This window comes from Bubalus kerabau, chromosome 17, assembly GCF_029407905.1.
Source record: "Bubalus kerabau isolate K-KA32 ecotype Philippines breed swamp buffalo chromosome 17, PCC_UOA_SB_1v2, whole genome shotgun sequence".
Classification (NCBI taxonomy): Eukaryota; Metazoa; Chordata; class Mammalia; order Artiodactyla; family Bovidae; genus Bubalus; species Bubalus kerabau.
Window position 1 is genome coordinate 70,487,034 of NC_073640.1, and position 24,518 is coordinate 70,511,551.

Sequence of the window (24,518 nt, forward strand, 5' to 3'; positions counted from 1 at the left end):
TGTCAGTCTTCAAATGTGACTTTTTTTTCCAGTTGCTTTAGAGGAGTGGACTGTGTTGTAGTTTCATATTGTGGGGTGTGATTTTCTGCTTTCCTTCAGTGCATGTACTCTCATCCCATGCCCCTGACTGAAGCACAAGCGCTGAGGACCTCCTCAATTTTTTTAAGGTTTAGAGGAGGAGTAGAGCCTCCAGGCCGGAGAAGGCAATGGCACCCCACTCCAGTACTCTTGCCTGGAAAATCCCATGGACAGAGGAGCCTGGTGGGCTGCAGTCCATGGTGTCTCTAGGAGTCGGACACGACTAAGCGACTTCACTTTCACTTTTCACTTTCATGCATTGGAGAAGGAAATGGCAACCCACTCCAGTGTTCTTGCCTGGAGAATCCCAGGGACGAGAGAGCCTGGTGGGCTGCCGTCTATGGGGTCGCACAGAGTCGGACATGACTGAAGCGACTTAGCAGCAGCAGCAGCAGAGCCTCCACGCAAAAGAGCGCTCTTGTTTTTCTTTGGACACTGATTGGGAATACAATTGTGTGAATGCTTGTTGGCCTGATGGCTGGTCTGCAGGGGTGAGACTTGTTTGGCTTTGAAAAGGCTGCCTGTGGTTGACTGGAGGACCCTTTACAGGTGTCCCGGACTCGAGAAAGTAGATTTCCTGCTACTTCTCATGCTCCAGTAATCCGAACTGACCTTTCCCGAGGAGGTAGGCACTTGTAAGTGGTGTGTAATGCTGTCTTCTTTATGTAATTTGCCATTCCCTTGGCTAATACCATGTGGATCATATTCCTGTCCACTTTCTTGTTACCTTTTTATCTTTTGAGGAGAGGGCTCTCTTCAGATCAGTACTCATTTTGAATGTAGTTGTTTGTTTTCTGGTTCTTAGCCTAATGTGAGTAAAAATTCATCTGGTGTGATGGGGAATACATTTTTTCCCCACTTTGTGGCTTAGCTCTTGGTCTTTGGAAGGTTTTTCACCATGCAGGACTCTTTGTGTGTGTAATAAATTATGTGTGTGTTCCCAACCAGAACTCATGATCTACCTGACCTGTGGCTCTGTCGATCTTCATCCTGTCCAAATTTTTCTTTAGTGATGTAGATTTTAAAATCACCTGGGGACAACCTGGATATCCGCCTTTTGGTGTGAGCCCTGAAGTGTGTTCCTAGATAGGTTTTGGGCCACGTGTTTGCTCATTGTCCTGAAGTTAGGGCTGTAGAAGTGCTGGGATCCTGGCTTCGACGCATTTGAATTTCCATAGTGTAGTGCTTTGAGCAGGACTGGCAGGAGAGACCTCAGCCTGCTCTGCAGTGGGAGTGGGTGCGGCCTGCATTCTCCCAGTTGGCCCGCAGAGGGCGACAAGCCCCTTCCCTTCCCAGGGCGGGACCTGTGTGTTCAGGCCACAGGCTTGGCTCTGAGCGCTGCTGACAGGCATTAGGTCTCCGCAGGGCAGGCCAGTTTTTAGCTTTGGGAAAATGCAGGGCTGTATACATGTGGAGGATAGCTAGTAACTAGATTTCCTCAGGACCTGCTGGGAGGGGCCCTTGGGAGAAAAACTTGAGGCTCTGTCCTCAGTGAGACTTGGCTCTGCTCCTCGCTTCTCACTGAAGTTCCCTTCTCCTCATCCCTCATCCCTTCTCCTCATCCTTTACTATTCTGAGTCCCGGCTCCAGTCTGCACAGAGGCCCAGCCCCAGAGCTCACTGAGGCTCGGGTCTGCTTCACACTAAGACATGGTTCTGCTCCCCACTAGGGCCTAAGTCCAGTCTTCAGCGGGGCCCCGCACTGAGGCCTGGCTCCATGCCACACTGGGGTCCAGCTCACTTCTCACTGATGCTCCATTCTCCACCTCTCTGAGGCCTGACTTTGCTACTCTGAGTCCCGGTTCCGGTACTCATAAGTCCCGGCTCTGGTCCACACAGAGGCCTGGCTCCGGACCTCAACACTGAGAGCTGGCTCTGCCCCTCACTGAAGTCCAGCTGCACCCCTGCCTGAGTCTCGGCTCAGCTCAGCACTCCGGGTCCTCTCCGCACTGAGAGCCGGCAAGGCTCTGCCCCTCACTGGGCCTGGCTGTGGTCCTCACTGGGCCTGGCTCTGCCCTCACTGGGCCTGGCTGTGGTCCTCAGTGAGGCCTGGCCCCACTGCACAATCAGCTGTGCCTCCCTTTCTCACTGAGGTCCGGCTCCCTCCTCAGTGAGGCCTGGCTCTGCCCTCACTGGGCCTGGCTGTGGTCCTCACTGGGCCTGGCTGTGGTCCTCAGTGAGGCCTGGCTCTGCCCTCACTGGGCCTGGCTGTGGTCCTCACTGGGCCTGGCTGTGGTCCTCACTGGGCCTGGCTCTGCCCTCACTGGGCCTGGCTGTGGTCCTCACTGGGCCTGGCTGTGGTCCTCACTGGGCCTGGCTCTGCCCCTCACTGGGCCTGGCTCTGCCCTCACTGGGCCTGGCTGTGGTCCTCAGTGAGGCCTGGCCCCACTGCGCAACCAGCTGTGCCTCCCTTTCTCACTGAGGTCCGCTCCCTCCTCAGTGAGGACAGCTCTCCACACGGGCCTGGTTACGGTCCTCACAGAGGCCAGGCTCTCTTCTCACTGCAGTTCAGCTCTGCTCCTCCTTGAGGCCTGACTTTGCTCCTCTGAGGCCTGGCTCTGCTCTCCACTGAGAACCAACTCCGGTCCACAATGAGGACCGGCTCTGGTCCCCACTGAGGCCTGTCTCCCGTCCTCACTGAGGTTCCACTCCGGTCCTGTGCTGTGCTCTGGGGCCCGGGTAGGGTCCTCACTGAGGCCAGGCTCCGCTCCTCCGTGAGGTTCGGCTCCAGTCCTCAGCGAGACCCAGCTCCTCCTGCACGGAGGCCTGGCTCTGCTCAGCACTGCCGCACAGCTCCGCCCTGCAATGGGGCCTGGCTATGGTTCTCGGTGAGGCCACAGTACCGTCCTCAGTGAAGCACAGCTCCAGTCCACGCTCAGGCATGCCCCCGGGCCTTAGTGAGCCCCTGCTCTGGTCCTCACAGAGATTTGCTTGCTTCTAACTGAGGTTTGGTTCACCTCCGTGAGGCCTGACTTTGCAACTCTGAGGCCAGGCTCCTTTCCTCACTTGGGGCCAGCTCCACCCTCAGGAAGGCCTGGCTCTGCTCCTCACAGGGGCCTGGCTCCAGTCCTGAGTCCCTGCTCTGCACCTCACTGAGATTCAGCTCCAGCACTGAGTCCTGCTCTGGGCCTCACTGTGGTTCAGCTACCCTCCTCACTGAAGCCCAACTTTCCTTCACTGAGAGTGAATGTTCACCTCCACTCTTCACTCAGGCCCAGCTCTGGTCCTCCTTGAGGACGGAATTTGGTTCTCTGAGGCAAGACTCCATTCTACACTGAGGCCCAGCTACACTCCACATAGAGACTGGGCTCTGGTCCTTTCTGAGGTCTGGCTCTGTTCCTCAGTGAGACCCAGCTTCTCTCTGACTGAGGACTGGCTCCACCCACACTGGGGTCTGGCTAGGGTTCTCACTGAGCCCAGCTTGCTTCTCACTGAGGTTCTGTTCTCCCTCTTCCAGAGGATTGACTTGACTACTCTGAGTCCCGGCTCTGGACCTCATGAGGCCAGGCTCCACTCCACATTGGGGCATGGCTACAACCTCAGTGAGTTCCGGCTCGCTTCTCACTGAGGTTCCATTCTCTTCCTGAGGCCTGACTTTGCTACTCTGAGTCCTGGCTGTAAGGCGAGCATGGAGAAAAAGAGAGTGAGCCGGACAGTCAGGCAGAGAAATATTTATTATAGGAAGAAAGAAAGTGGTTTTAGAGAGAAACCAGTGCTTTCTTTTTACAGCCAACCCTTCTTATACCGTATCGATGGGAAATTATGCCCCAGAGGGGTTTATCCTTAGCCCACAGCTGGAGTCTTGTGGTCACATAGTCGAAGGGGTCTCATGGTTGGGTGGTCGTGTAGTCTTGAGAAACTGGCACCAGCAGGGAAAAACAGGGTATCACCTTAAGGAAAAAAACAGGAAGCCGTCAGGGCAATGTGGCCACCATGATTTCATCCCTTGTTTGTCAGGTCACCACAATAGGCCATATTTTAACTATAGCTATGAGCCCCTTGAGAGCCCTAACACTGGCCCTGGTCCTCAACAAGGCCCAGCTCCTCTCCTCACTGAGGCCTGGCTCACTTCTCACTACGGTTCACCTCTGATCCTCCCTGAGACCTGACTTTGCTTCTCTGAGGCCCAGCTCTGGTCCTCCTTGATGCCAGACTTTGCTTCTCTGAGGCAAGTCTCCATTCTGCACTGAGGCCTGGCTCCACTCCACACACAGGATGGGCTCCAGTCCTCAGTGAGACCCGGCTCCTCTCTGCCCTGCACTGGGGCCTGGCTATGGTCCTCAGTGAAGCCCGGCTCCACTCCTCACTGAGGTTCGGCTCTTGTCCCCAGGGAGGCCAGGCTTCGGTCCACACAGAACCTGGCTCACTTCTCACTGAGGTTCTGTTCTCCTCCTCCCTGAGGCCTGAATTTACTTCCCTGAGGCCTGGCTCCTCTAGGGACTGAGAACTGGCTCCGCTCTCCACTGAGGCTCCTATCCGCTCCTCACTGGGACCCACCTCCCTCAGCACTGAGGCCCGGGCCTCACAGAGGCCAGGCTCGCTTCTCACTACCTTTCAACTCTGCTTCTCCCTGAGGCTTGACTGCTTCACTGAGTCCCATCTCCGCTACTCAGGAAGGTTCGGCTCTGGTCCTCCTTGAGGCCCAAGTCACATGTTACAGAGGCTCAGCTCTGCTCCTCCCTGAGGCCTGACTGCCTGTCTTCAGCCCGGCTCCACTCCACAATGAGGCCCGGCTCTGCTCCTCACCGAGGCCCAGTCTGGTCCTAAGGCTCGGCTCCGGCCTTCACTGAGTCCTCGCTCTGCTCCTCGCTTAGGCCCAACTTTGCTTCTCTGAGGCTTGGCTTGCTTCTCACTGAGGTTCGGCTCTGCCCCTCTGAGTCCAGACTTTGCTACTCTGAGGCCCTGCTCCACCCCACTCCACACTGAGGCCTGGCTCACTTCTCACTGAGGTTCCGTTCTCCTCCTTGAAGCCTGACTCTGCTTTTCTGAGGCAAGTCTCCGCTCCTCACAGAGGCCCAGCTGTTCTTCCCTGAGGCCCTGCTCCACTCATCGGTATGGCCCGGCTCTGCTCCTCACTGATTCCCAGCTCTGGTCCTCATTCTGACCTGATTCTGTTTGTCTCTCAGACCTGACTATAACAGGAGGCTCCATCAATATGGAACTTAAAAGCACAACCTTCACATACTTTAAAATTGTTATATTAAAAATAAAGATAATTTTTGGCAACAATGTATAGAAATTGGAACTTTTAAACGTTAGTTGTCGAAATGTGATATGGCTCAATCTACTTACGTAAAACTTTGGCATCTTATAAAAAATATAAAAATGCAGTTATCATCAGTTTCAAAAAGTCTGCTCTTACATATATACCCAAAGAATTTTAAATAAATGTTGAAATAAAACTTGTATACCAATATTCACAGCAGCGCTGTTCTTAATGCCCCTCTGAAAAAAAGAATTAAAATGTCCATCATTGGATTATTGGATAAGGAAAATAGGGTAGATCCATTAGATGTGTTATTTTACCATATAAAGGAGCAGTATCTGTGGAAATCAGTAGGTGGGGTCCTCAAACACTGAAACATAAAATTAACATATAACTCCTGAATTTGCCTACGGCCATGCCACCCTGATCACACCTGATCTTGACTGACCTCTTAAGCTAAGCAGGGTCTGACCTGGTTAGTACTTGGATGGGAGAATCCCTCAATTCCACTCCAGGCTGTACCCGCAAATACTTAAAAGCAAGGACTGGAACAGGTATTTGTACCCCATATTCACAGCAGCCAAAAGGTGAAATCAAAACACGTGTCCTTCAGCAGATGAATGGATAAACATAATGTAGTAATGTACAAAATAGAATACAATTCAACCTTTAAAGTAATTCTCACACAGACTTCAATGTGGATAAACCTGGAAGTCAATATCCTAATTGAAACAAACCAGACACAAAAAGACGAAGGTTATCATTCCACTAGTGTGAGGCATCCGGATAAGCCCTATTCTAGGTTGCCAGGGATTGAGGGTGGCGAGTGTTTGTTTAATGGTTACAGTTTCACTTCAGGAAAATGAAATGATTCTAGAGATGAATGGCAATAATATTTTTACAACAATGTGAATGTAATTAATGGTATCGAAATGTATAGTTAATATGATTCAAATGATAAATGTTATATATGTCTTAATCACAATGAAAAGTTACTGATACATGGTACAAGGGAAAACACTGAAATTATCCTCAGTGAAAAAAGCCATACAGAAAAGCCACCCAGCTCATATTCATCCTGTATACTTTAAATCCATGAAGACTTTTAACATGAGGGAAAACCCCAGGGATGGTTCCAGAAAAGGAAAATTGCATTAGAATGGAGAAAGGCCTTTGCACAAAGTTGGGGGCACCTGGCGAAAGTTGAAGTGGTCTTGCGGATAGGATTGCAATGTGGAAAGCATAATTATCCCTCATTTTGGAGTTATGTGCAGGGAGAGAGGCCCTGTTTTGGGTAAAACACACTGTAGTGCCTGGTATGAGTGTAGCAAACTTTGTACTGCTATTTAAAGTTTAAATATTTGAAATCGACTAGAAAATAAATTACTTTTCAATACATGTCAGTAACATGCCAGAAAATCAGAGATGACATCACACACTGCTAATAGAGGCCAAGACTTACTTACCCAATTCAAATTCACCCAAAGTAGTGATGCTAATCGGCCTTGTAGAAGTGCACATAGTATAAAGAGGCACCATGGGAAGAGTATATTAGTAGCCATGTCTTGGGTGCTGTGGATGACCCTGATGTAGCTGGAACTGTGGGATTTCTGAATTCTAGTTTTCCACATAGTACCACCAAAAAATGCCAGAACTAAAAAATGAGTTCAGTAAAACTGCAGGATCATTTGTGATTCTCTACACTAATAATGAAGTATCAGAAAGAGAAACTAAAAAAAACCATTTACAATTGTATCCCCCCAAAAAACTAGGAATAAATTTAACCAGGGACTTAAAAGGGATGCACACTGAAACTGTAAGACGTTGATCAAAGAAACTGAGCAGACACAAAAAGAGGCACGCTATCCCATGCTCACGAGTGAAGACGTTGTTAAAATACCTATTCTACCCAAAGCCACACATACATGCAATCACTACCAGTATTTCAGTGACATTTTCCACAGAAACAATCTTAACATTTGCATGGAGCCACAAAGGACCCAGAAGAGCTGAAGTGACGCTGAGAAATGAGAAGAGGCTGGTGGCATCTTTCCCCTTGACTTCAACCCACATTAAGCAGCTAATGGCACCACAAGACGTGTGGAATTGACACAGAAACAGGCAGAGACGAGAGCCCAGAAGTAAACCTACAGGCCCGTGGTCAGTCAGTTCACAAGAGAGGACCTAAGTAAATACACTGGGGAAAGGCCAGTCCTATCAATAAACAACACTGGGGAAATGGACACCACACACAACACCGGACACCATCCCATAGTGAGAGCGAAGTGAAGTCGCTGAGTCGTGTCCGACTCTCTGCGACCCCATGGACTGCAGCCTGCCAGGCTCCTCTGTCCATGGGAGTTTCCAGGCAATAGGACTGGAGTGGGTTGCCATTGCCTTCTCCAGGGGATCTTCCCAACCCAGGGCTCCCGCATTGTAGACAGACGCTTTACCGTCTGAGCACCAGGGTAGTCACCATCCTATACTACAGACAAAAACTAAACACCCACAACTTTCCACATCAAACTTTTCCAGTCCTGAGTTCTCTGAAGACAGACACACTCAGCATCAGCCACACACAGAAACTCTCTCCCCAATTTCCTCACCTTCTCTTTCAACGGCACCTCTTCTCCACAAATCCTGAGGAGACCAGACTCCCATCAGCCTGAACTGAACCCCACAATGTCCCAAAGCTGAAGCCCCAATGGGCCCTGAGGAGACCAGACTCCCATCAGCCTGAACTGAACCCCACAATGTCCCAAAGCTGAAGCCCCAATGGGCCCTGAGGAGACCAGACTCCCATCAGCCTGAACTGAACCCCACAATGTCCCAAAGCTGAAGCCCCAATGGGCCCTGAGGAGACCAGACTCCCATCAGCCTGAACTGAACCCCACAATGTCCCAAAGCTGAAGCCCCAATGGGCCCTGAGGAGACCAGACTCCCATCAGCCTGAACTGAACCCCACAATGTCCCAAAGCTGAAGCCCCAGTGGGTCCTGAAGGGCCAGGCTCCTGTCACCATGACTGGACCCCACAATGTCCCAAAGGCAAAACCTGAGCAGGTCCTGAGGAGACCAGACTCCCTGTCTTCCTGAACTGAACCCCACAATGTCCCAAAGCTCAAGCCCCAGCGGGTCCTGAGGAAACAAGACTCCTATCAGCCTGAACTGAATCCCACAATGTCCCAGAGCCGAAGTCCCCAGAGGGTCCTGAGGAGACCAGACTCCCATTTGTGTGGACTTGACCCTGTGTTGTCCCAAAGGTCCCAGGCTTTCAGCATGGACTCAGCCACGAGTGTTCCAGAAGCCAATGCCCCAGCAGGTACAAAGGAGACCAGGCTTCTGTCCACTGCCAGAGGGAGCCAGGTGCATGGGCAGAGGTTCAATGCCCTGGTGGGTCACGGAGGGGAGCTCTGCGTTCCCTGCCAGCCAGTAAACAAGTGCAGACCGAGCTGCCCTCACAGCTGAGTGGGGACCCTGCACCCCTGAGGGCAGTTCTACTAGGTCCATTAAAGTGTGGAAATTCAAGCTGAAACAGAGCCAAGGATCCCAAAACTTTTCCAAAATAGTCAAGGAACAATTAATTTATAGACATAAACACAGAAAATCTACATGATCTCGGGTTTAGCACACAAAAAGTCAGTCCACAAAAAATATTGCGGACCTTAAAGATTAAAGATGCCTACTCTGAAAGACCTTATTCAGGAAATCAAAAGATAAGCCACAAACGGGGAGAAAAATGTTTGCAAAACTTGTGTCTGATAAAGGATTTGGACTCAAAATAGACCTCTTGAACAGAATGTATAGACAAAAGGCAGAATGGACCTTTCATAGACAGAGGGCTTTATTTTACAGGCTTCTTTCCAGAGCACAGCAGCTAACAGCACCAAGACCCGTGCGCATGTAATCCGGAAAGAAGCGACACACAGATAGAGGGCAGACAGTGGGCGCCAGGCTCCTCACCGTGGGAATGCGAAGGGCAGACACACGAGCGGAGAGCCTCTGCTCTCATCATCATAAGCCAGTGGCTACCTGGTGCTTTCGATGGTGCCACCCAGGAGAGCCAGCTTTGCAAGGTAAGCCCTGCTGGACTCGACACTGCGCCCCTTTCCACGGACAGGATGGGGTGGCTGTTCTCACGGGCCCCACGGTGGGAGAGATCACGTCTGCTGAAGCCAGGCCTTGATCTTTCCCAGGTCCTCATTCTCCCCAGATGCCCACCCACATGACTGCTGTCTGTGCTGGTCTATATGGGACTGCGGTGATCTCCTAAAATGAGGCTTCTTTTATACATGGATAATGGGCTGAATTGTGGCCCCAAAAGCTGAGTCCCCCCAGAGCACATAAACAGGGCCATTGTCTGGGGAAAACATCTCTGTAGATGTAGTTAAGGATCTCAAGGTGAGGTCATCTCCGGTTAAGGTGGACCTCAATCAAATTGACCAGTTCCTTATGAGACAAATGAGGAAAGACACAGAGGAGAAGCCATGTGAAGACAGAGGCAGAGATGGGAGGGAGGGGGCCACAAGCCAGGGACCCCTGGAGCCCCTGAAGCTGGAAAAGGCAGGAAGGATCCTATCCTGGAGCCTCTGGAGAGACCTCAACCCTCCTCCACCTTGATCTCAGGTGTCTGGTCTCCAGGACTGGGGGAGGATAAACTCCTGTTGTTTTAATCCACCCAGCTTGTGATCATTTGTTAGAGAAGCCATAGAGCAGCCACACAGACCCTGCTCTGTAGGATCCTAGAAGTGTGGGTGTCAGTAAAGGAAGATGGAGGGTGGATTACAGAACCCTTGGAGTCAGCACTGGGACCCCCCCCAAATCCTGAAGCAGTGTCTGGATGTCAAAATGCTGAGGGGTGAAGTCTGAAGCCTGTCCCTAGGGGAACGGGCTGCACAGGCCTCCCCAGGTTCTTACACCGGTACACGTGGTGTGACATCTCAGCCCTGACTGAGGAGGACATTTAACGTCACCGTTCACGTTGCTAATTAACAACCCACCAGTTACACCGGTGAAAATCAATCAGGACGCCTGCTACACGGATGGACAACTCTGAAAGTGGCCAAGGGCGAGGACTGACACACAGCCAGCAGCCCCGCTGCCCTCCCACCCCACTCCCAAGGAGGGTCTGCAGTGCGGAGCTGGGGGACCCCATGGAGGCATCTCTAAGTAAACGCTGGCTGACCCCCAGGCTGGTGCTCCTGAGCCTCCTCCAGCCTTCCCAGCTAAGACACCTGAATGTGAGCAAAGACCTCAGAGGCTGGAGGAAGGGGCCTGGGACCACCCCAGCAACAGCACACTTGCCGAGTTGGCTGTGCAGGCAGGCAGGATGGTGCTGACCCCAGGGGCTCTTCTGGAAGCTTTCCATCTTCTTACCTGAGTTACTCCTCTGCCCTGCTCCCACTGCCTGTGTTTTTGCTTCCTCACCTCTGCCTGGGAAGACTTCCAACAGCAGGTACCAGCAACACAACCTCTTCCTTATCAAGTGGCAGCCTAGCAACTCCTGCAGAAGGCCCAGCAGAGCCCCATGCAGGCTGACGCCCTGACACGCCACAGCCCTTCATTTCCCCTCACCAGCACAGCCCTGCGGCCTCTGATGGCAGAGAAGGTGGTGTCTGGTACCGCTGCAGGCGCCCTCCTGCCTGGAACCAGGGCCTCAAGCAGGCACACCTGGGAAGGGCTGGCCAGCTGGGTCACGCTGCCCGGGTCAGCCGATCCTCGCCCACCAGGGGCTCAGTTACAGAAAACAGGCCGTGCTGTCCCAGGTCCAAGGACCAGCTGTGTCCTGAAGGTCAGGATGGACGTGGGGCTGCAGCTCTGGTCTGTCTTCTAAGTATTTTAACTGGCCTACAAGTGGGAAACAATTTCAAGAAGACCTGCCATGCGTTCCTGGTGGTCCAGTGGTTATTAATCCGCCTTGCAAAGCATGGGACACCAGTTTGATCTCTGGCCAGGACGATCCCACATGCCTCAGAGAGAGTGAGGCTGCGCCCTGCCGCTGAGCCTGTGCTCTAGGACCCACGCACTGCAACTGCTGAAGTTGGCCCATCTGGAGCCTGGGCTCCAGGCAAGCTCAGCAAGGAGGATCCCCCACTCCTGACAACCAGGGAGGAGGCTCGTGTGCAGTGATAAAGTCCTACCACAGCCAAAAGTAAAATAAATGAATGAATCTTAAAAAAAGAAAAGACCTCTCCCCAGGAGAGGAGCCCAGGAGTGAGGGAGAGGAGGGGAGATGTGGAGGCCTGGTAGGGGGAGGCCAGATAAACTCCATGGGCTGCCCAGGCGAGTCTCAGGTTCTGGAAGGCTTCTGCCCAGGTGGCTTCCCAATCCTGGAAGTGCCTGTTTAAAAGTGCCCCTTGCCCTGGGAGGGCCATGGGGAAGGAGCATGTTCTCCTTGTGACCAGCACAGTTTCTGACGAACAGCCCTGGGCAGCGCTGGGGTGAGGTGAGAGCCAGGAGACACTGGGCTCCCAAAGCCGCCTGGGCACATCTAGAGCAAGGAGGCCCAGAGGAGGCGATGGTGGAGGCACTGGCTGCTGTTCGGTCGCTCAGTCGTGTCCGGCTCTGCGACCCCCTGCACTGCATCACACCAGGCCTCCCTGTCCATCACCATCTCCCAGAGTTTGCTCAAACTCATGTCCATTGATCAGTGATGGCATCCAACCATCTCATCCTCTGTCGTCCCCTTCTCCTCCTGCCTTCAATCTTCCCCAGCATCAGGATCTTTTCCAGTGAGTCAGTTCTTCGTTCGAATCAGGTGGCCTAAGTATTGGAGCTTCAGCTTCAGCATCAGTCCTTCCAATGAACACCCAGGACTGATCTCCTTTAGGATGGACTGATTGGATCTCCTTGCAGCCCAAGGGACTCAAGAGTCTTCTTCAGCACCACAGTTTGAAAGCATCAATTCAGGCTTCCTTGTGGTCCAACTCTCATATCCATACATGACTACTGGAAAAACCACAGCTTTGACTATACCGACCTTTGTCAGCAGATGTCTCTGCTTTTTAATATACTGTCTAGGTTGGTCATAGCTTTTCTTCCAAGGAACAAGCATCTTTTAATTTCACGGCTGCAGTCACCAACCACAGTGATTTTGGAGCCCAAGAAAACAAAGTCTGTCAGTGGTTCCACTGTTCCCCCATCTGTTTGCCATGAAGTGATGGGATCGGATGACATGATCTTAGCTTTCCGAATGCTGAGTTTTAAGTCAGCATTTTCACTCTCCTCTTTTACCTTCATCAAGAGGCTCTTTAGTTCCTCTTTGCTTTCTGCCATAAGGGTGGTGTCATCTGCGTATGAGATAATTTTATAAGGCTTGAGTTTCATCCAGCCCAGCATTTTACATGATGTACTCTGCATATTAGTTAAATAAACTCCTGGTACCCATTTTTTAATGTAGCTGCTTGTTTCATAGCACTTTATATTATGCAAGTACAAATTCTTTATCACATGTGTAGTTTGCAAATATTTTTTCTTCATTTCTGGCCTGGCTTTTGACTTTCTGGATAAGTGATTTCACCAGTACAATTTTCAGTTTTATAAAGTTTGCTATTTTTTCCCCTTTTCTGTGGATTTTCATGTGATGTGTTAGAAATAAAAGCTTGTGGTCTACATGACAAAAGCCACAGCCATGTCGATTTTCTTCTATAATTTTAAAAAGTTTTACATTTTAAATTTGCCTTTAGACAACTTGGAGTGTCTTTTGGTTTGAGTTGTAAAGTCTGTTCCTACATTCCTTTTGTGGTTCCTAATTGCTCTGTAGTTAAGGGTTGCAGAAGTCCTGGGATAGTGGCCTCGACCCGTTTATTTCCAGAGTGTTGTGCCTTGAGCGGGACTGGCAGGAGAGACCTCGGTCCGCTCTGCAGTGGGAGAGGGCGTGGCCTGCATTCTCCACGTTGGCCCGCAGAGAGTGACAAGCCGCCTCTCTTCCCAGGGCGGACCCGTGTCTTCAGGCCACAGCTTGGCCCAGGGCACAGCTGACAGGCAGTAGGTCTCCTCAGGACCGGCCAGTGCTTTGGCTTCGGGAAAATGCAGGGCTTTGTCCATGCAGAGGGTGGCTAGGTTTCCTTGGGACCTTCTGGGAGGAACCCCTGGGAGAGAAAGGTGAGGAAAGGTGGGGTGATGCTGCCTCTGGGGGCCGGGGGAGGCATCCACAGATGGCGACCTGCCTGCAGACAGTGCTGCGGACCCCCCTGAATTCTTGCTGAGTATTAGGGGGAGTGCAGGCACCAGGGCAAACAGGTTGTTCCAGTGGCTCTTGAGCAGAACTGGGGGACAGGGCTCAGTCCACACAACCTGAGACGCACTTCCAGAATGGCAAGAGGTGGTTCTTCCACCTGCCAGACATGAAGGGAGGGGTGGGCCCACTGGGCCACCCTCACTCTCGGCGACCTTCTAGGAGGCTCACCGGCCTCAGTGCACGCTGTGTGTGAGGCTAGGATGGGTCAGGTTGTGCAATAGGGAGGCACGGTGTGGTGGGGGGGGCTTCCTCCAGCTTCCTCGCGACCCCTCCTTTCCTCAAGGGTCTCGGAACGTCTCCCCTCCCAGTGACGGAGGGTAGTTCCCCAGGAAAGCTCATTAGAGACTTGACCCCCAAGTGGGGCTGGTCACGTGGTGTCCACCCTCCCCCTCCAGAATGCCAGGCCCCAGAAGGGGAGCCTTGCTCAGTAAGAACCACATGGCATGCAGTGATGCTGCAGGGGGCCACCCCTCAGGGGACGGAGCTTTAGGTCACGAGGAGGGTGGTTTGCCAGCTCTCCTCAACCCTGCCACCACCCACCTTGGCCAATTCACAAAAGCCAGAGTCTGCATCAGCACCGACCAGCCCAAAGTGAGCAGCGAGGCCCACACGGCCCGGACACTCCCATCAGATGCGAGCTGACCTCCCCAAGCCAGCAGGAGAGGTCCTCTCCGGGCAAATCATTTATTTACTTCTTGGGGTACATTTATTCCCAGGCCTTATGTCCTCTTGACCTTACTGTGAGATGGTTTTCTTTCTCTCTGATGCTAATTAGTGTGTAGGAACACAACTGATATTTGTGTACTGATTCTTGTATCATGCAGCGTCACATACTGTTGGTGTTCTTCGGTAGTTGCGCATGGAAAACTACGATTAGAACACCACTGTTTCTACAACAGCCAGGTCATCCGGGACAGCAAGACACGCCATGCCCTTCGAACCCACGCCATCCTACAGTGGTAAAGCACGTTTCATTCTGGGGGAGCGGCCTGGGTGGGGCTTGGCGTCTGAAACAAGTTTTGAAGTCTTCTCTAATTTCTGGCTCTTCGTTGACATGGTTGTTTTGAAAAGAAATGTACGTAACTTCTGAACTCTAGAAAATTGTCCACAGCAGTAGAATGGGCTCCCATTTGCCATCTCACACAGAATTCAGCCCTGTTTTACACAAAGCAGAAACCCTCTGCCAGGGAAGTGGCACGTGACCTCCAAGTGAGGACATTATAATATATTTCTACATTATAATCCAATCCACAAGGCCATGTCCACTTCCACCAGTTGCCCCAATTCTAGAGAAATGTCTTTCCCATGCTGATCCATGTTTCTTTCTCTGGGACCACAAACAGATACTTTCCGTCCTTGTCACAGCCTTGATGGACTGAAGGGCAGCAGATGAGCAGGCTGTGGGTGGCCCTTTCTTACGGTAACAGGCATCAGTGCTTCATTGATTGTTTGTGACTAAACAGACATCACACTTACCATCTGAACCATTTTATGTACACAGTCCTATGGTATCAACCACACACATGCTGTTGTATAAACATCCTCAGCACCCACGTCCAGATCTTTTCCATTTTCACTGGTGAAACGCTGTACTCTGAACACGAATCCCCCTCAGTCTACTTTGTGCCTTTGAGCTGCACTGCTCTGGACGCCTCCTGTACATGGAGGTTCGTCCTCTTGTGACAGGGCCATTTCACTGATCATGCCTTTGAGGTTCGTGCCCGCTGTAGCAAGCAGCAGCATTTCCTTACTTGTGAAGGCTAAATGGCACTCCTTTGTGTGCAGACCACACAGGGTCCATCCACTCATCCATCGATGAACACTCAGGTGGCTTCCACTACTTGGGTGTTCTGATTCACGATGCTCAGAATGTGGACGTGTACCCACATCTGTTCCAGGCCCTGCTTTCAATCTTTTGGGTATGATTCTCTCTAACCAGGTGTTTCAAAACTTTTAAAAGAACATTGGACAGACTTCCCAAATATCAGGTTCTATTTAAAGTTCTTCTGAACTCCAGTTGACTTTGGGGTGCTTCAAAGGGCCCTGGAGCATCTCAAAGAGAGACCCAAACTAATTAGGTTCATTTGGAGGGTTACGCTGCATGGGAAACACTGTCCAAACCTGCTGTCGCTTGTGTCAGAAGGACTCACGAGGCTTGTCCCCAATTTCATCACAGATGCCAAACAGGGGAAAGGGTTCAGGGTGTCTCCTGCTGCCTAGTCTCTCACCTCACACAGTGTCCAAGAAATCTAAAGAACATCTTCATTTCCTGGTCCTCGGGTCTTGAACCCCATGCTGCCTTCCACAGTGCCCAACTCTACTTTCTCCAGGGGTTTCTTTCTGCATCAGCTGAATGCCTTTCACTCCAGTCTCCTGGGCTGGCCGCTGCCCAGAAGCCCAAGTTATAATCTTTATAGATGCTCAATCGCGAGGAATACACCCCAGGGTAGGGAGACTTTCTGTTGGCTCTACCCTTTATACACAACAGAGCCTCCTCAGGGAGAGTCCTGGCAATGCCCTGGCAGTGTGCAAACGTCCCTGTCCCACCCACTGGGGACCAGTGAAAGGCCTGGGTCAACCAGAGATATCTGGTTAGACAACGGGAGAGTAGAGGATGCTCAAAATCCCACTGGGGGGACTTCCGGTGGTCTGGTGGTTAAGAATCCACCAGCCAATGCAGAAGACACAGATTCGATCTCTGGTCCAAGAAGATTCCACGTGCTGCAGAGCAACTAAGCCCGTGTGCCTCAGCTACAGAAGCCCACGTACCCCAGTGCCTGTGCGCCCCCAAAAGAGAAGGCACTACAACGAGAAGCCTGCACACCACAGCTAAGGAGAAGCCTTCGCTCTCTGCAACTACAGAAAAACCCTCACACAGCGACAAAGGCCAAGTGCAACCAAAAAAAAATAAAATTTAAAAACCCATTAGGTTCAAAGGGAATTTGGACAATGCTCTGACCCCTTCAGGTCAAAGCCTCCTGGTAAACGTTTCCTGGACGCTGGATTCCATTTCTAGGAAAGTCCAGTTGCAGGTTGTTCAGTATGGGTGGATCCCCTTCTAAGCCAGAAGAAACACCTCTGGAGTGTATCCTTAAGAACTGGAAGTTCTTAAAAATAGTTGGGCTAAGAAAGGAAACACTTAAAGTTTATTGTAACACTGCCTGTCCTTTATGGAAGCTGGGAGGATGGAGAGGAAATGGCCTGAAAATGGGTCTGTAAATTACAATATCACCTTGCAATTGGGTCTTTACCATCACAAGAGGAGAAAATGGACCTAGGTTCCCTATGGTCAAGTCTTCAAGATCCTTTCCCCAAGTCCCACCCTATGTGGCTTTTGTAATTAGAGGCCTGGGGAATCAGAAAACACTCCTGACATCTAAGGTGATCCCCTTCTAAGCTCCCCAACCCTCAGTGGGGAAACCGGCCTCCCCTGCTCCTCAGGAGCCAGCAGCCTTTCCAGAGCCACCTACTCCTCTGGAGCCCTCCAACTGACCCCAAATCCCACTTCCCTGAAACCTTTCATACCCTCCGTTACCCCAGGAGGGCAAGCCAGAGCCTCCGTAGTAGGGGAGCTTCCTCTCGCCCAGGATGAGGGAAAGTGACAAATGGCGAAGGATGATCAGAGTGTATGTGCCCTTCTCTCTAACCAACTGAGCCCAACATGGAGACTAAGCCGATCTTCTAAGGAACCTACTAAGTCTGCTGAAAGGTTTTAGGCCTGACTCTGGCCTCTGATTTAACCTGGAAGGATGTCCCAATAGTCCCACCTGTTGTACCCAAGGAGAGCAAAGCACCTGGACCGAAGCGCAGGTGCACACTGTCCTGGCGTGCCAGGGCCTCCATGCAACACCCACTTCTGCCAGCTGTTAGGCCAGACGGGGAATAGGAGGTGCACACAGACCGGGAGCAGTAAATGAGGCGGAGGCCCTGCGCCTTCCCTCGTGGAAGATGTGAGGGCCGTGCTGCCACTGAGGAAAGGGGGAGACACGGTGGACCTGAAGTTCTCACCCAGGGAGGTGGGAGTGCCCAGTTCTCCAGCCTCACATCGCAGGACCAGCATCCCTGAGCCTCTCAAGGAGACCTCACTCCTCCCAGGCAAAATGCACGGCCACGTCTTCGAAGGTCAGGCCATCCTGCTGTGACCGTGACAGACGAAACCACAAAAGCCACACACCCATGGAGCCACGATCCACTCTCCACCTTCCCCCCAACACTGACCCCATCCTCTTCCCATACTCCTCAACACAGAGGAAAACCAGGCCTGGTGCCCCTGTCTCTTCACTGGGTAAAGCCCTTGGCAGCAGGAGGCATCTAAGCTCTGGGTGGGGAGAGAAGTGCGACTTCCACAGGACAGCCCCGCGGTGCGGCCACGGCCATGTAACCCTCAAGGCAGATCAGCAGACGCGCGCCAGGCCCCGCGCCCAGGGCCACCACGACCCAGGCCCTGCCCCTGGCGTCTCACTGCCCTCCCGGCACTGGTGTCTCAGTCACTTGCCAGAAACCCCGCTGGTTACAGTGCCATTCCCTCAGCATGCGGCTGGACACATGGCCCCTGGCGGCGGCCAGATGCGGCCACCAGCCCTTTACTGCCCCCACGTTAACATGTGGGAGACGGCACACAAGGCCACCAGCAGGCTGCACTCTGGAGGGTGACCAACCACGGGGTCTGGGACGCAGTCTTTGTGGGATCAAAGGGTTGGATGCCCTGCTTCCCGGAGGACGTGACTGGCTTGTTTAAATGACTCTGCACGTTTGTAGGGAACTGAAACTCACTACAAACAGATAAGCAGGAACTGCGCCTGCTCCCTTTGATGAAAAGGGTTGTGAGGTTAGGAGATATTACCTGTGAGGAGAGTGTGGAGGGAAATGCACTACCGCCCCTCGAGGGCATCCTTGTTTCAGGAGATCTGGGCACCATGTCTACTGGCCTTAACTTGAAAACTTACAACTTGGCAGACAGCAGCCAGAATATCACTAACAAACTCCACAGGAGCCAGGATGAGCACAGGCTTCCCACAATCCCCCCAGTGCTGGCAGCCTCAGATCACTCTGTATGCGGCCACAGAGAGCCCAGTGTGATCCCAGACGCCCAGAGGCCTGCTTTTCCTGCGCTTGCTGTGCCCTCAGAAATTACAACCTTCCTCCACTCATCCAACTGTCACCCACAGCCCGGCGACACCGGCAGCCCGGCCCAGGCCTGCTGCTTCCACAAAGGGCCGCACTCGCCCCTGACCACAGGCACTCGGCCGAATGAAACACCCGAGGCTCCGGAAAAGCCTCACAAAATCTTGGTGAGTCCACAAAATGGTGAATTCCAAGTATGTCTTTAAATAATCCCATGGACAGAGGAGCCTGGTAGGCTCCAGTCCATGGGGTCGCAGAGTTGGACATGACTGAGCGACTTCACTTTCACATATGCATAATTTATGGTAACACAATCAGTAGTCCTCATCTTTTCACAGATTCAGTATTTGTAAACTCGCCTACTTGCCAAAACTGTGGAAACCCCTCAAATCAATACTTACATTTTTACATTCGTTCACAGACATTCAGCTGTGTCTGACTCTGCAACGCCATCAACTGCAGCCCACCAAGCGCCTCTGTCCATGGGATTTCCCCGGCCAGGCTCCTCTGTCTGTGGGATTTCCCAGGCAACAATACTGGAGTGGGCTGCCATTTCCTTTTCCAGGGGATCTTCCTGATCCAAGATCAAACCCGCATCGCTTGCGTCACCGGCAAATTCGTACCACTCAGCCACAGGGGAGACACCTCACAGATGTACAGACACACAAAAAAAATCTGAGTCACCCAGTGATGCTCTGCCTTCTCATTTCAGCTCTCATACTGGAAATAGGCATTCTTCCCATGATGTCTTTGGTACCCCATTTATGCTTTTTCTTGGTGATTTTGTGGTCCACACAGGCCTCCAAACCTGGTGCCTCTGTCCACCTGGTGTTCCTAAGCACAAAGAATGTGCCTTAAAGAAAATACGTAATAGGTTAGAATTGTTCAGTCAGGAACCGCTGTTGTTGGCCATGATTTCAATGTTAACAAATCAACAGTATATAGTCAATGAGTTGCTTAAAAAAAAAAACAGGAAAACAATGTTATTTACTGACTAGTGGACAACAATTTTGTGACCAGAGGCTCTCAGGAAATTAATTCTGTTATTTCCCCTAGAAACAATGGTTGTACATCTATTAACTCAGTGAATTACAGAAAATGACTATTGTGAATGACAACTAATTGGACTTCAATAAAGCTGTTTTGCTTTTTTTTAAAACAAACTCTTAAAATTTGTAACCTCCTAATTTACTATGCTTTACTATTATATGTATGTTCTTGAAGTTATCCATGTCTACTGCAGCATTACGGAGTCGACAGGATATAATGCGGTACCTTCTCTGCATCTTTGTCTCTTCTCAGGTTGCCCCAACAAAATCCCTGATTAGGTGGCTTCAAGGGATGTACGTTCTCATATTTCTAGAGGCTGGAAGTCTAAGGCCAAGGTGCCATCAGGATTGCTGTGTCATTAAATGGCCTTTCCTCTGTTCAAAACTACAGAGACAAGCAAGCACCTCCTGGTGTCTGGTCTTCTTATAAGGACACAAGTCACACTGGGAGGCCATTCTCATGACCTCATTTGTCTTAATCACCCATCTCCTTATAGGCGACACCTAAAAAGTTCCATTGGGTGTTAGTGCTTGAATGTACAAATTTTGAGGGGCACAATTCAGTCTATAACAGACTAACCAGTATTATATAATGGTCTTTATGCCTTGTGAACATTCTGGTACTTTGGCAGACTAGGGTTAAAGGTAAAGGACTTCCATTCACTAAACTCTAAGGTCTTTCTCTAATGTGAACTTTCTGGTGATTAATGAGGTTAGAGCTCTGGCTAAAAGACTTCCCATATTCTACATCCATAAGGTCTTTCTCCAGTGTGACCTCCTCAATGCTTAATGAGGTTAGAACTGTCACTGAAGGCTTTGACCCTCGCTACACTCATAGGCCTTTCTCCAGTGTGAATTCTCCAGTGCTGAAACAGTGTCAAGCTATGGCTAAATGATTTCCCACATTGCTCACAATCATAAGGCTTTGCCCCAGTGTGAACTCTATAGTGTGAAATGAGGTAAGATTTGCAGCTAAAGGACTTTCCATATGGCCTTTCTCCAGTGTGAACTTTCTGATGTTTAAAGAGGTTGAACAAGCTGGTACACATTCATCACATGAGATCTTAAACAAGTGTGAACTCTGTGGTGTTGGAACAGGTGGCTGAAGGAATAAAGAATTTCCCATTCACTGCACTCATAAGGCCTTTCTTCAGTGTGAACTCTTTGCTGTATAATGATGTGAGAGCTCTGGCTAAAATATTTCCGACATTCAATGCATTCACAAAGCCTTGTTCTAGTAAGAATTCTCTGGTGAGTTATGAGGTCAGACTTACAGCTAAAGATTTTCCCACATTCACTGCAATCATATGGCTTTTAACCAGGAGGAACTTTCTGATGCATAATGATTGCTAAATAATTTTCCACATTCATCACACTCATGAGGTCTTACTCCAGTGTGAACTTTCTGGCGTTGAAAGAGGCCAGAGCTTTGTCTAAAGAATTTTCCACATTCCACACACACACAAGGCTTTTCTCTAGTGTCAACTCTCAAATAGTCCCTGAAGATACAGTATTTTTACTGCACATGTAAGATTTTTCCCTCGTGAGGACTCTCTGGCGCTGAACAAGCATGTGTTTGGGGCTCCAAGCTTTCACGCTCTCCAGTCAGTGACTTTTTACAGTGTGGAAGGCCACCGCACAATCTCCTCTGCTGTTTGGCTTCTCCCTGGTGTGAGGGGCCTGTTGCTGAAGATGTCCTGAGCGGCCCAGGAAGTCCTTCCTGACCTCCTTAAAGGTAAAAGATTTCCCTGACGCTTGGAATTTGCAGCTCTTCAAAAACAAGGCTCTGTTCGTGCTGCTTTTGCAGCGTTTCTCGCCAACATGCCACCTGTGCTGCTGATACAGGTTTGCCATGAGATGAAATCGATTTCCACAGGCCCCACACGTGTGCAGTTTCTGCCTGTGCTGTATTTCCTGGTGTTCAACCAAGTGCAAACTGTCTCTCAACATGGGACCACACACCTCACACAGGTGTGCCTTCTGGAGAAACAGACCTGCTTTGAGGGTCCTGTCCTGTGGCATTACATAGGCAGAAACGCTCCGCTCAGATGCTTTCTTATCCTCACTACACACCGACAACCTGAAAGAAAGCTGAAGTGCATGTTGACTCCGGTGAGAAGGGGTAACCTGTAGAAAGTGTGTGTGGGACAAGCCCAGGAGCAATCAGTGAGATTGTTCTGAGGACTAAAGACGTGGGGACAGGTTGAGAATGGTCTGCTTAGCAGAATTGGTCCTGTAAAGATCACAGATCAGAGGCAGACTCAGGAGGCTAAATACACTGCCACTGTGAGACAGAAAGCGTCTGTAAGTCCTTCCTCTGGGGAAAACTCTCAGGAGACCTGGGCGTTTGCTGACATGGGTGTGTTATGTAGAGCACTGAGTTTAGGCTCTGAGTTTAGGCTCAAGAAAATGCAACCGCAACAGAGTGGTTGGTGTTCAATGACTTAAAAATTATGTGTGTGAGGGCCTCTGGGGTGAGGCCCCGCCCCGCAGACCCCAGCCCGCCTCAGGCCTCAGGCGTGCAGCCCTTAGGCCCCCAGGCTGGCCTGCTGCGCCCCCACCCCAGGGCGCAGAGCTCCGTGCTGCTGAGGGTGTGGCCCGGCTGCAGCCTCCCACCCCGGCCCCGCCCAGACTGGGCCAGACCAGTGAGCGCCCGGCCAGCCCCGCTCTCTGGAGCCCGACTATCCCCCTTGCCCCAGCTTCCCCTAGTCCAGCCTTGCTTCGACATCGGATCGCCTCTCTTGCCTTTGGTACCTGCCCCTCCTCTGCTGGGGCTTTGCTGACTGGCGTCATCATCCAGGTCTGGTTCACATAGCAACGTGCAGCACAGCGGTGGTCAGGGCCCTCCAGGAGAGCTGGGTGGAGGTGGCCATGGGGTCCCGTCTCCCCAGGGCCAGCTCCGTCGTGACGGCCTCTCCCGGATCTCTGAGAGGACGTCCTGCCTCACGGCCGCCGGGCTCTGTACTGTGAATCTTCCCGGCCCAGGCGGCTGGCTGCACCGCAGAGCCCACAGCTCCTCCCAGCCTGAAGCCGACCTATCTTTTAATAAGTTATTCAGACAGAATAGCCTGACTGCATGACTTTAACTCTTGGGACAAAACAGTCGTTTACACCTGCACACACACACCGGTGTGGTCTAGATTATGCACTATTTCGGCCCAGTTTGGTGGGGGTGGGTGCCGGGGTGGACGGTTGGTTTGGAATCCGGAGGGAGACCCTGACAGAACACGCGTCCACCCCGGCGCTCCCGGGTGTGCGCAGGCTCCGGGAGGGCGGGAGGGAGCAGGCTCCCGGCAGAGCGCAGGCCGAGAGCTGGGCGCTGCCTGAGCCCCACCCTCTCCCCACCCAGGTCGCAGGCAGGGGCTTTGGGAACAGGGGTGCCAGAGCAGGAGAGGAAGGTGGCGGTCGGACCTGGCCCGGTGGCAGGAGCGGCAGATGCCCGCCGAGGCCCCTCAGTTTTTGGAGGAGGCCCCTCAGTTCGGGCCACTGACCTGGGTCCCACCTGCGGGACTGCGGAGGGAGCGTTCTCAGAGGCGCTTTGAACGGAACCGAGCCTGGCTTCCCGAGGGGCCTTTTGTGCCATTTGCAGAACACTGTGCCGACCCCGCGCTGCCCTGTACATTCTCCCGGTGGCGCCTGGTCCCTGATGAGCGGTGGGAGTTTTGTCGATTGTACAGAAATCAGCACACTATTTTCTTGCAGCTTTCAGATTTTGTTAATCTGGATTATACAGCAGATGTAAAGTGTTTTAGCAAAATGGAAAATTATGTGTGCAGTTATTAAGATGGGATTTCCAGAGCTGTGGGGCCTGGACCCAAGACCAACAGAGCCACCAGCTCACACTGCCAGTCTGGGAGAGCTGCAGTCATGAGACTCCAACCCAGGAGGGCACAGAGGTGGGACTGCTCCCAAGAGAGCCTCAGAGGCAGGCCTGCTCCCAGTGGGCCTGGAGGGCAGAAACTGAACCACTGAGGAGCATTCTTAAGGTTTGAAGTTCAAACAAACTTGCCCCAGTAAATTTTGGACTTATCTGGTACCTATCACTCCTTTCTTCCTCCCCTTTAGAATGGGAATTGCTTCCTTCTGACATGGGAATGTCTATCCCATGCCTGTTCCATTATTATATTCTGGAAGCATATAACCTGTTCGGTTATACAGATTCTCAGCTGGAGACAAATCTGTTGAAAGATAAGCTGTATTTCAAGTCTCACCCACATCTGATTTAAATGATACTTAGATGAGACTTTGGAATTTAGAGTTGATCCTAGAACTAGCTAAGATTTGCGGGCAGAGATTGACTCTGAGTATGGGGTAGGTTTGAGGGCCTTATCCAGGGGGTTACAAGTGCCAAGTTCTCCAGCATCACATCATAGTATATGTATGGATCACTGAGCCTTATCAAGCAGATTCCATTCCTCCAAAGAGAAGCACATGGCCACATCCTCAGAGGTCATATTACCCTGCCAAGATGGTGACAGAAGAATCATAGAACAGTCCACTTCAGAGCCATAGTCTCTTCCCCCACACGTCTATTCCATGCCCAACCTCCTCGCAAACTCCCTAACTCAGGGTTCTGAGAAACTAGACCTTGACACCACTGATGCCTTGTGCCTTCATGTGCCCATGAATCACTGGATTCAGACATCCACAAGAGGAAGGTGGAAAAACATACAGTTGAACCTTGGATAACACAGGTTTGAACTGCAAACGTCCACTCATGCTTGATTTTTTTTCAGTAAATAAATACTACTTCATGAGCTGTGTACAGGTTGGTTGAATCAGCAGATACGGAGCTATAGACACAGAGGGTCAGAATGTAAATTTT

At 51.4% G+C, this 24,518-nt stretch overlaps 1 long non-coding RNA gene across 1 annotated transcript; it reads right to left on the minus strand.

Annotated features, from left to right (window-relative positions):
• Positions 1–3,732: 3,732 nt before the first annotated feature.
• LOC129631262 (uncharacterized) lies at positions 3,733–11,388 on the minus strand. The gene is made up of 2 exons (XR_008703951.1): positions 10,658–11,388; positions 3,733–3,967 (listed from the first exon to the last, which is right to left on the minus strand). It is a non-coding gene; the product is annotated as an uncharacterized LOC129631262 (long non-coding RNA).
• Between the last annotated feature and the right edge of the window lie 13,130 nt (positions 11,389–24,518).